A 13,144-nucleotide genomic window follows, 5' to 3' on the forward strand; every position below is an offset into this window, starting at 1 on the left:
TAGATTTTTCTTGGTGAATTATTCATTTTTCATTATATTCTGACTCTTTTTATCTCTCATAATATCTTCAATTCTATTTGATATTAATAGATCTTTTATCTTTTAAATAGCTTTTATTTTCATTGGAATTTGCTTGTTGCATTTTTCCCCTCTTTTTTTAACTTTTTGGGTGTGCCTTTATGCAAATGACAAGAAGATTTTTTTAATTGTTCTGAAAAATCTCTTTTATTGTTAGATTTTTTTTTATATTGTTTACTGACAAAATCTAGACATGCTTCCAACATCTTAGATTTTGCTTATTTATCATGTCTTTGGAGGGGAAAGAGGTTATTTTCTTTTCTGGATTCTAGCTATTATAGATTTATGCTTTTACCTTCCTTCTCTACTGATCTCTTTTACCTTCCTTCTCTACTGATCTCTTCCTTCTCTACTGATTTAGAAACTACATATTTCATTTCTATTCTATTAGTAGTTAGCCTTCAAATTTTACACTTTAATGAGTAACTTTTCTAAGTCTAATTGTAATCCTTATCTACTCAAACAATTTAAAGGACTTGATGCATCAACTTAAAATTCCTTCAGTGTTACTTGTATTGTTGCTCAATACTTCATTTCCACAATGAACGGTGATTACAATTACTAATTTTATGCCATCAATAATTGCTTAGCTATATTTGTGTTTTACCAATTTGCTTACTACCGTTTCTTGCATCTCACTCCTTCCTTTTCGGTTTCTTCTTCCTTAGGTACTTCTTTTAGAATCTCTTTCAGTGAGGATCTATGAATGAGATTATATTCTAACAGTCTTAATGATGCAAAGTTTATATTTACAGCTACTTTTCTCTCAGAGCCTTAAAATGATTATTTTAACACCTTCTGACTATTATTGCTTTTTATTTGGTATGCTGTAATTTTACTATGATGTATCTGTATGCAGATTTATTTATTCATTCATTAGCTTATTCATTTATTTAATTCTACTCTGATGATAATGTTTGCTACTATATATTACATTATAAATAAAAATAAAGTTGGTTCTAGGGAAAATATGATATGATGTTTGTCATTATATTTTATGAAATCTGAAAAATTCTCAGCCACAGCTTCTTGTGGTATGCTGATTAACGGCCCCCAAAGGAATCCATGTCCTAATTCTCAGAACCTGAGGGATGTTACTTTGTATGTCAAAAAGAACTTTCATCACATCTATTTTCCATTTCTCTTCTTGCTCTCTTTAGGAGTTTGCAAAATGCTGTGTAAAATGCTCTCTACCTGATTTTTTAATTTCACTGACTATATTGTTCTTTTATAGATGCTCTATTCAAATATTTTTCATATCTGCCTCCTGTTCCTTTCTAATAGCATTTTATTGTATTTTGAAATTTTATATGTCCTTCTTCCATATTTTATTAAATTTTAAATAGATTTATAATTTCTTAGGTCTATATCTAATGTTCATAAGGATTTAATACTAATGTTTAATATGCCTGCTGATTCTCTCTCATTGTGAATTTTCTCCTTGTTTGTTCATAATGTTGAATTGTGAAGTTATTATTCAGCAGGACTATATCTGTGAGAGTTCTGAGTAGCCCTTCTAAGACCTGAATTTTTGGGCAAGTCTCAGTTCTCATTCTCTATCTTCAATAGGTCCATAATCTGGCCTCCTATTCCTACCCAGAAGTTAGTCCAAGAATTTACACACCCAATGGAAAAGATCTTTTAGCAAAGCTCCAGCATCAGATTCATTTACTTTCAGCTCTTTTTTGTTTGTTTTCTTCTTCATTTCTTGTCACTAGAGATTTTCCCAGTTTTCTGAAGAATTTAGCTTTTATAAGGATGATTGCTATATTTTATCATGCATTGTGGGGTTTTGTAGTCAGAAAGAATTTCATCTTGCTTTATTTATAACTTTGCTAGAATTCAAAGTCCAGGAGAGATTTTTTAAGGTAATATTTTAAATCAAATCCATCTTGAGACAAAGCTGCTTTTTTCTTGCTTACACTAGTAGGAAGTATTCAAGCAGAGTTGGATATGCCATTTATGTAGATGTTCAAACAGCCTCTCCTTTGAGGGAAGTTGGAGATCATTTGTAAGCTTGCCCTAAGTCTGGGATTTAGTTTTTCGTACTCAATCACTTATCTTGAAACTTCAGTCTTCTTTTGTAGATGTTCTTGATTTAACTTAATTTAAAGGCTGAGTTATTTAATGAAGATAGCCACTAGCTATAGTTTTCTTCACACAAGTACTGTCAATACCCTAATAACCATAGATCTCCTATTTTAAGAAATAATAATCTAAAACATAAAGTTGTTAGCTTGTGGAATTAATATACATTACCTATGATTGAAATATTATATTTAATGAAATTTGATTCAGTCTCTGAGCTATATAAGCTTATTTTTTCCTTTGTTATTTTTTGTTCTTCTTTTTTTTTTTAAGATTTTATTTATTTATTCATGAGAGACACAGAGAGAAAGGCAGAGACACAGGCAGAGAGAGGAGAAGCAGGCTCCATGCAGGGAGCCCGATGTGGGACTCGATCCCAGGACTCCAGGATCATGCCCTGAGCCAAAAGTAGATGCTCAACCACTGAGCTACCCAGGCGTCCCTTGTTCTCTTTTCCTAATAAAAGAATTAGGATGTTAATTAATCTGTGTGGATAGTAAAGGAAAAATGATAATAATCATATAGTTTGCCACTGTCTATTAAATGATTACTGTAAACAGATATTACTATAAATATCCCATATAATATTATCTAATTCATTCTTAGAATAATCTTATAATATTCATATAACTTCACCTATTTTTCAGATTAAAAAAGTAAAGCTTTGTAACTTGCTCAATCAAGGTCATCCTGTAGATAAGCAATGGATCCAGGATTTGAACACAGGTCTATCTGACTTAAAAACATGTGCTCTTTCTCCTGTGGGAGCATCTAGCCTATAAAGACCTAGAGACAACTAATAATTTCTAGTAAGTACATACTAGTGTGTAATAAAGAATTTAATCTTGTCTAGAAAGAGGTCTGACTTTTGTCTTTGGCATCTGGGAGGCAATCTCTAAGCCTCTGGAATGTCATACTTGATAGGAATGTCTTTGTTTGCCTGAGATCATGCTGCATAGTCTAGCAGTATCATTTCAGATAGAAGCTAACTATGCCAGAAAAACCAACAAACAATGTGGTTTAATGTGAGAGCTTTGGGTCACCTGGAGATCCACCATATTGGCAATGATCAATCAATCAATTATATGTAGATCATGGAGCACCAATAAAAACTCTGAAAAAAAAAAAAGAAGAAAACTCTGGACTCTAGAACTCAGGGGAACTTCCTAGATTAGTAATACTCCATGCATATTGTCATACACTGATGTCAGAAAAGTAACATGTCCTGACTCGAAAGGGAGAGAACAAGGGAAGCTCTATTTCTGATATTTTTCTAGATTCTGTCTCATTTGCTTCTTCCTTTGGTTAATTATAATTTGCATCCTTTCTCTGTAATAAACCATAACTTCAAATGCAGCAGCTTTCAATGAATTCTGTGAGTACTTCTGGAATTATTGAAACACCTGGTGTTTTGGGGAACCCTTAGAATGTGCAGATAGTGTCAAAATTCAGTGTGGTTTTGTGTGGATTGTGTTCCTTCTACCTGTAGTTAGTTAACTCTAAGCAGATAGAAAGTCATGAAAAGTGGGCTGTAGAAACGTGAAAAACTAAGAGGGAAGAAATGTCTGACCAAGTCAGAAAATCCTGAGTTTATCTAGAAGTTAAGGAAAGAACATTATTCTAGGAAAAATGAACAAAGGCAAGGAATCAGGAAGCAAATATCATATTCCACTTAACCAAATATACCATGTAAGTGGTACCAAAATAAAACTGAACAAATAAAGCTACCAATTAAATTATCATATGCCACTAATTGGAAGATCCATCCTTCATGTTAGAGATGTTAAAAGTATCTTAATAAAATCAATAAAATATGGTGGACTACTTAAGAACTGGCGCCACACTAAGTGTGGCCAATACATTAGATATTTCAAGGCTATGAGTGGAGGGAAACATGTAGATGGGAGGGGTAACAAGAAATGATGTTAAGGAAGTAACTCAGAGGCAGACTGTGAAGTTTAGGTGAAACATAAATATTCCTTATATGCCATTCCTTCTGATAAGAGCCTTATGTAAAGTATGTCTTTCGATGGTCAGAATGACTTAAAGTATATTATACAGATAGAGAAATGGAAGCTCAGAGAAGCTACAAAGTTAAGCAAGGTCAGAAGCCTATTAAGCTGGGAGGCTAACTTTAAAGCAAGTGTTTCTGATTCTAAAATATACAGTGAAGTGCTTAGATTTTACCTGTAGCAGGGGCCGTAAGGAGAGTAATGACATTTTCTTTGAGAATGTAACTCTGGTAATACTGGGAAAACACTGGCCACAAAGAGACAGTAGGCTTTTGCAATAGTCTGAGCTGATGTTTTACAGTCATAAGCTAAGGAAAGATGAAAGTTTCAATGGCAAAAGGAACACTTAGGGAAACAACAAGGATGACTCTGAGGTATCTAGATTGCAAAGTTATGATTATTAGAGTCACAAAACATTTGGAGGGAAAGTGAATTATGACTTAAAATTCAAATTTAAGTTCCAGGTACTTGCTAAGTATCTCAATTGGCCAGTATGCCCCATGTATCAGACAGGGCAAACTGATGCACATTTAGATGTCTGAATACATACAAGTTTAGAATATGCAAATGAGTGAAATCACCCAAGGACATCATATATAGATAGAGAAAATGTTTAAAGCCAGATCCCTAAACAATCCCAACATATAAGGGGCATTCAGAAGAAATAACTAGATCTGTCAATAGAGAAACAAAAGGCTGTCCTGCTGTCTTGTAAGAAAGAAGTTAACAACATTGCAGCAGAGAAGGAATGTAGGATAAAAACTACAATTAGTTCATTAAAATTGGCAACAGTAGTCACTATTTAATGATCATGACTAAGTAAGTTGGTTGATGAAGACCAAAACTACATTGTAATGAGTTAAAAAGGGAGTATTAGTTTTTGCTGTGCTTTAAAACTACCACCATTTGGGGTGCCTGGGTAGCTCAGTTGGTTAAGCAGCTGACTTTTGATTTTGCCTCAGGTCATAATCTGAGTCCTGCGATCAAGCCCCGCATTGGGCTCCATACTCAGTATGGAGTCTGCTTGAGGATACTCTCTTCCTTCTGCTCCTCCCCTGCTCACATGCATGTGTGCTCTCTCTCTCTCTCTCAAATAAATAAATAAATCTTTAAATAAAATAAATAAATAAACCAACTGTTCAGTTAACTTGCAATTCTGTGAGACAGTAATTTAGGCCAGGCTCAGGTGGGTGATTTTTCAGGACTCAGTTGGACTTATTCTTCCTACTTTTAGTCAGCTGCCAGTCAGCTTCTGGAGGTTATCTGGCTGTCAGTTGGGGTGATAATGGCATTTGGGCCATGTGTCTCTCATCACCCAGCAGGCTAACCCAGATTTGCTCACATCGCAGCTCTGAAAGAATCCAAGAGGGTGAGCAGAAGCATGAAAAGACTCTTGAGATGAAAGCACAGACTGACATACTATCACTGCTTTCCCCCTCTACTGGCTGAAGCCAATCACAAGGGCAACCAGATTTAACAGGGGAGAAAATGGACATCATCTCCTGATGGGAGGAATGGCAAACATACTTCAAAAGGATTTAGAAATAAAGAATTGTGGATATTTTTGCAATCTACCACAAAGAACAACATGAGGAAGAGCAAACAGAAAATAGTACCTGACTTTGTCGATAAAGTAATGATGAGAAAATGATACAGAACACCTTAGTGGAAAAGGTGGCATAGCAGGTTTTCTATTCCATAAGCAGGAAAATTAAGCTAAACTTTAAGGCTGCTGTGTCTCCAACTCTTTTGGTGCTATTGTTTATCATCTGCATCCATTTTGTTTTCAATTGCAAGTTACTGCCAAAACCATCCATCCCCAAGTTTGAAATGCTTGAATGTGGATATTGATTTGAAGACATAAATCAGAATGAGACATTTGATCTGATCTGCTAAGATTTGTTTCTGTCAAATTCCATTTTACAATTAGCTATTGGAGTAATCTTTCTAAACTGCCTTTTCTAACTGTGTTTGTTCAGGTCCTTACTGGAGCAGACACCAAAAAGAAATTATAATTGCAAGAGAATTATCAGGGAAATGCTCAACCTAGGATTTTTTACATATAATTTAATAAATTATCACAGCAATATAGATTGTGTTTTATCACCCTTGAGCAACATTTCAGTTTGATCACTGTAGACATCTAAACTAGCTGTTGGCACAAAAATCACCTAAGTCTTGATGTTTGAGAACACTATTCTGTGAGCTGACAAGTGGTTTGGCATAAGAGATCTAGAGCAACAAGGATCCAGTTCTTTCTTCATACAGCTGGTTAGTGTTCAAGTACAGGGTTTTGTTTATGATGTCATTATAAACATCATTCTCTGTTAAGAGAATTTAATGATACTTGCTGTGATAAAAATTTAATGCTACTTATTGAAGAATGACAAATTTGTATCATCAGGAGGATGAGATCTCTCACATAGGCCAACACCATAATATTGCTAATAATAACCACAACAGTAATAACAACAATGGCTAAAGTTGTGTTATAAATGAATATTATATGCTTTGCTCCAGTACTCAAGCAGAAGGAAGAGTTGGTTTCATCATGCTGTAAGATGATTGTTAATTTTTAATACTGTTAATGTTTATTAGTGACAGATGACTGGCTTTAAGTGTCTTATGAATAATAAATAAACTAGGTGGGTGTCTGGTGTCTGTCACAAATGTGCATTCAAGGCCAACGGAGCTGCCCTTTATTTGGCTTTGGAGACCTTGCATGCATAGATGATAACAGAATGTACCTTCAGGAATTGGGGCCAAGTTTTCACATTTTAGCACTGAAAACAGTGGGGGAATTCTTGGCACTTTTTCAAGTCTCTGAGAGTCTACTGAAGTCCTGAGACATAGGAAAGTTCATCTCAGATGTTTTAGCAAATAGAAAACTGCTGGAAAATGTTTCTCTTGTTCCCTGGCCCTGTTGAATTCATAACACTTAAACACCTGTGTCCATCAAATAGAACACACAGGATCACAGCTAGAGCTGTTCTTGACTTTGCAATTTCATTGACTGACAGTTTAATATCTATTTATTTTCACATCTGACACCAGTAAAGACAGGCTGGCATCATGAATGTCAAGACATTATGCTGACAACTGTATTTTTTTTTTTTTTTATCATTTGGGGGGATAGAGGAAGGTTCAACATTCCCAAGAAAAGTATTCTTTTCAAGCACTGCAGCTCCAATAAAGACCAAATTATAGTTCAGATATAATTGGCAGTAACTATTGATAGGTTACCTGTACATGTTTATATAGGAACGAGTACATTCAATTTGAGATTTGCTAGTAAACTAACTGTTACTCTTATACTCTGGAATGAAATGTGTAATTATACTATTTAAATAGCTGAAACAGCTGCCATTACTGTGGACCGTGTAAACAGTGTTTTCTGTGCTAAAATTGAATGTTTAGAATATGGTCCCTTATTTTCAGCAGCTCTTGTTTAGTCTCTGAAATACAAACAAGAGGTCTAGCTCCATTCCAGTTCCATAGTATCAGAACAACACTCTAGATAAGAAGCATTCACAAAACGAAAGTGAGATGGATTTTTAAAATCTTAAGCAAGACCGAAGTGTTGCTCAAAATTAACCACAATGTACTGAACATAACGTTCACATTGGGAACTGTGTAAAATACATTTTCGTTTCCATATGCTGAAGCAGCTCAGGAGAAAGCCTTTTGTCTCTCTCATTTACACCAACTATCTAAACACAAAATAATTCAATTTTACTGTACCTCTATGTATGGCTGGAGAAATATTATTATGATGCTGCAATCACTGAACTTTTCAGTCTGCTATCTTGAGAATTTTCTCATGGCTAGCGGTAAGGTCTGATAATTCACAAAACTAGTTTCACTGTGCAACCGTTAAGGAGCTGCCTTATAATCAGGCAGTACTGAATGGACTGACTTTATTGCCTTTATAGTTTAGGATTGAAGTATACTATTACATCTTACAATTCTCCTCCCCAGTGTCATTTTGCCAAGTACTCTAAGAATGAAATATGCTCTCTAAACTGAAATTTTGTTCAGAGTGCATTCATTCACAGAAATTAGGCCTGAGATTGATTGTGGATTTCCACAAAATCACATTAATTTCAGTTCTTGGCAATTACAGTATAATTAGTGTTATTGATGTAGCAGCCTCATAAATAAATATTTTGTAGCCATATAGAGGGCTTTTGTTTGTTTCTTGTTTTATGTGTTTGTTTAGGCATCATTTATGGCTGAAATTAGGCCTGGGTGCCTTTGCTCCTATTACGGAGGGAAGCATACAGGGAGGGGTAAAGAGAAGGAAGGAATCAGAATCCTCTCCTCCAATTTACTGAATCTATTTCAATGGCACATTCATATAAGCTTAATCATGATTCCCTCTATCCTGAGTTCTCCATATCCCAGGTCCCCAGCCCACAGTCAATTTACTTTTGTCTATCAATATCAATCCTCTTCTTTGGCCCCTATACCATTATGACCTCACATACAATGTTCTTAGGTCTTTTCTCCAATACTCCTAGTAGTTTCCTATACCTGTTTTGCTTTCACATCATCCTTTAATATTTTGTAAATCTGTCATGATTTTCAAGGTGCATTGGATTTGGAATCAGGAGCACTGGACTTAAGTCCAGCCTCTGGAACTAATATATATGTTAATTGAGTAAATATTCATTTCTAAAATGAGAGTGATACTAATTTATTCATTCAGCAAATGTTTACTGAACAATGATTATGTGTCAGAGACTATTTCAGGTACTAGGACATAGCAATGAAAATTAAATCAGCCAAGGCCACTCCCTCATGGGCCTTACATTCTAAAGTCATCTACCTTTAAAGGATCAAAGAGAAAATATATGTGAAAGTTTGTTATAAACTATAAATATAGCTAATGTATTTTATGCCAACAATAACAACAACAACAAAAAAACGATTGTTTTTGCTTTTGTTTTGCCTAACCCAGAAAAAAAAATCAGTTTGCCATCGTATAAAGCCTAGTTTCCTAAAGTTGGTGAAAAGGAAAAGAAACAGAAAATATTTGCAAAAATGGAATGTACATGAAGTTATTGTGGAAAAAGAGGGAAATGTAGAAAAAAATACAAATGATCAAACTGACAGTACTGAGTGTGCCCACACACAAAGTATATGGTGTTTAAGAAGAGGGGCCAATGCTGATTTATCAACCAGGACAGAACAGTGCAGCAGTCAGAGCCAAGATTGGGCATATAGAGACTGTGTATCTATTCCCCTTCTGTTCTGTGATCTATATGATCTTGGTCCAGTCACTCTACCTGTCTGGGCTTCATTTTCCTAGTCTATGAAAAGAGAAGGTGGACTTCTTGGTTTCCAAAAATGCCTTTCAGCTGTTGTCTTCTGTGACTGAAAAGCAGGAGTTTGTGTCTTTGAGTTGAGTCTTCAACTAGAACCCTCCAAAATGCTTGCCCCAAGGGAGACCCAGGATATTTTTTCTGTAATAGAGGAAGTATTTAGTTCACTTTTTTTTTCAAAGTCGTGGTAAAATATACAAAACAAAGTTTATCATATTAGCCATATTTAAGAATACAGTTCAACATGGTTAAGTACATTCCTACTGTTATGCCTATTTCACTTAAAAAAAAAAAAGATTTATTTTATTTTAGAGAGAGAGCACAGTAGAGAGGGGCAGAGGGAGAGGGAGAGAATCTCAAGAAGACTCCCTTCTGAGTGTGGAGCTGGCCTCAGCCTCAGGGCTCCATCTTATGACTCTGAGATGATGACCTGAGCTGGAATCAAGAGTTGGACACTTAACCCACTGAGTCACCCAGGCACTCCACCTATATCACTCTTAAGTGCTAAAAATAAATGACAAAGTATATTGTCTCTTCATTAAAAAATTGGCAGACATTTAATCTAATGAATGCTCAATCTTTGGACTTTTTAGGAACATATATTTTATCTAGCTATGTATAGTTTCCACCAGTCTTAGTTTTGATTAAGGAAACAACCTCAAAAACCAAATTTCTAGGGGCAGAGGGAGAGGGAGAGAATCTCAAGAAGACTCCCTTCTGAGCGTGGAGCTGGCCACACACAGCTGGGTGGTGCAGTCAGATGAGCATCCAACTCTTGGTTTTGGCTCAGGTTGTGGTCTCAGGTCATGAGATCAAGCTTTGCTCAGCATGGAGCCCACTTAAGACTCTCTCTAACTCTCCCTCTCCCCATCTCTGCTTCCATGCTCTCTCTCTAAAATAAATAAATAAATCTTTAAAAAAAAACCACTAAATTTCTAGAGTCAATAAATACAATTCAAATTACTTTTATGTATTAGTCTTAAAGGTATTCTTGACATTTTTTCCTGTTTTCTGAGACTCTATAAAGGCATTCAGAGGGGAGGATAGTTTTAGATTCCCACTCAGACTTACCAGTGGATTTAAAAGTAAATAGGGACAAATGGACTCTCATATTTGTGATATGCAACAAAGAAAACTTAAGCCTCTCTTGACTCCACATCATGTCTCTTGTCCCCCCAAAACTCCAAAATGACAATACTCATCTAATTATGAATACAAAGAGACATCATATTCCAGAAATAAAAAAATTTAAGTAGATAATATTTTTCACATTTTAGGTCCTGTGGGAAAATCTTTATCTTTATTGAATGGAGGAGAACTTACATAGGTAATGATCAAGTGACCTAACCCAAATCCCATCCCTGCTGTCTACTTTCTCAGTGAACAGTGACTGTTCTTGCTCCTTTCCACAGAAGATTGTGTCATTTTCCAGATTGAGCACTTCAGGCCATACTCATGGGTCTCCAAAAGCCATGAGCCTTGATATGCTGTTGCCCCCCTGATATTACACTGAGTGCTCACAGTAGAATGGGAAGATGAGACGATCATATGATCATAATGTCATTGTTTATATTCCCACAAAAAAAGAACAGTTTTAAAGGCTAATGTGATTTTCCATTATTATGTCACCCTTAATAACACTGCTATTTTGCTAAGAGATAAGCAAAGAGAATGGAAAATGAGACAAAGCCATAAAGCAAGTATTCCATTTGGGCACTCAAAAATATTACCAGATGATATTTACTAACTTTTGACAACTCAAAAGGACTACTTCTTTTCTTCTTTCTTTTTCTTTTTCTTTTTTTTCTTTTTTTTTTTTTTAGGACTACTTCTTTGGATATGAGGTTTGTAGGATTTCTCATTAACTCTTCCCTCCATAGCCAATGCCTAATGTGAGTGGTGTAAGAGACAATACTCCATGAGTGACAAGGTCTTCCCAAAGTAGAAGCAAAAATTAATGAAAGGTCTATCTCAGCATGTCTCTGTGTGAAAAACCCATACTGCCTTTTCAAACAATAACTCAGTTCAAATAACTCAGTTCAACTAAAGGCATTCTTAAATCACCACCTCTGGTTTTAATTTGGGGAACTGAAAATTTGCCACCAGGCTTATCATTACTATTTCAAAATGACACTCATCACTGGGTCATATTTATAAGAATTTTATTTGTTCATGTGAACACAATTCTTAACATTGTCATAGTATAATAATAGTGATTCTTCAATAGTGATTCTACAAAGCATTTAAATGTTCAAGGTACTTCTACCCAGATGATGTATTATACTCTCTATAAAGTGCTATTAAACCAGCAGTCAAACAATAAATACCACAAACACAGACATTTGGAATGTGGAAAGTTCTGTAATATCCTTATAAATTCAAAATGTCTCACTTGCTAATCAAATGTCTCAAATATGATCATTGCCTAGAGTTGATGATAATGAAGTTACTAGTAGTTCTGAAAACCTATAGGAGAGATTCATCTGCTTTTCTTCTGACAGATTATAAATTTAGCTCTCAAAAGTAATTACCAAAATTTTGTTCCTCTCAAGTATTTTACTTGTTGAGATGCCTGGGTGGCTCAGTGGTTGAGCATCTGCCTTTGGCTCAGGGAGTAATCCCAGGCCTAGGGATCTAGCCCTGCATCGGGCTCCCTGCGAGAAGCCTGCTTCTTCCTCTTGCTGTCTCTGCCTATCTTTGTCTCTCATGAATAAATAAATACAATCTTTAAAAAAAAAGTATTTTACTTGTGATATGTCTCTGAAGGTGGCTCATGGTGTCAGCATTAGGGAATCTATTCAAGCCATGCAGATGGTAGACATAAGAACAAATATTCCTTAAAATTAATAGGATACTTGTTCTACAATTAGCTTATGGGTTGCAAGGTCATATAAAAGGGAATCTGTTGACAAATGAGCACCACCTAAACCTCAGTATTTTTTGGCACTAATTAAATTACACATTTAGCTTGATTACTTCAAATAGTTTCCTTCTTTGCACATCATTGTGCAAAGGGGGACATCATTGCATCATACTGCTTAGCCATAACTGGCTGCTTAGATTGAAAACTTCATTTTCATAGTTGATATGGAGTGTGAAAGGTAAGAAAGCCTTTGTGTATAGTTTTAAGTATCCAACACAGGGAAAAAGTCTGCACTGTGGTGTGATATCTGTTGTTGGATGTAAAAAGGGTCTCAACTTCAGAGCCATATGAAAGAAAGCCTCTTTCACAAAGAAAATATTTCACAAGAAAGAATGCTTATCTCCAACTTATTGGGCTGACAGAAAAACAAGCATTTAAATATAGAAGTCAACATACGGGCAGCCCAGGTGGCTCAGTGGTTTAGCGCCTGCCTTCAGCCCAGGGCCTGATCCTGGAGACCCAGGATCGAGTCCCACATTGGGCTCCCTGCATGGAGCCTGCTTCTCCCTCTGCCTGTGTCTCGGCCTCTCTCTCTCTCTCTCTCTCTCTCTGTCTCTCATGAATTTAAAAAAAAAAGTCAACATGCAATTGGAAATACTTAAATATACATTATATTTTGGTCTTTTTACATGATATAATCCTTAATTCAATTCTTTTTTAATTTTTGATTATTTATTTTTTTAATTTAATTTTTTAAAGATTTTTATTTTTTTATTCAT

General features: G+C 35.3%; 2 long non-coding RNA genes across 7 annotated transcripts in view; one reads left to right on the top strand and one right to left on the bottom strand.

The window, feature by feature from the left end:
- The window catches only part of LOC144318516 (uncharacterized), a 483,084-nt gene that overhangs the window by 312,801 nt on the left and 157,139 nt on the right, over positions 1 to 13,144 (bottom strand). The gene's annotated exons all lie outside the window — the stretch shown is intronic.
- Positions 1 to 13,144, top strand: part of LOC144318515 (uncharacterized) — a 42,978-nt gene that overhangs the window by 2,371 nt on the left and 27,463 nt on the right. The gene's annotated exons all lie outside the window — the stretch shown is intronic.

The sequence above is a fragment of the Canis aureus genome, chromosome 8 (assembly GCF_053574225.1).
Source record: "Canis aureus isolate CA01 chromosome 8, VMU_Caureus_v.1.0, whole genome shotgun sequence".
Lineage (NCBI taxonomy): Eukaryota > Metazoa > Chordata > Mammalia > Carnivora > Canidae > Canis > Canis aureus.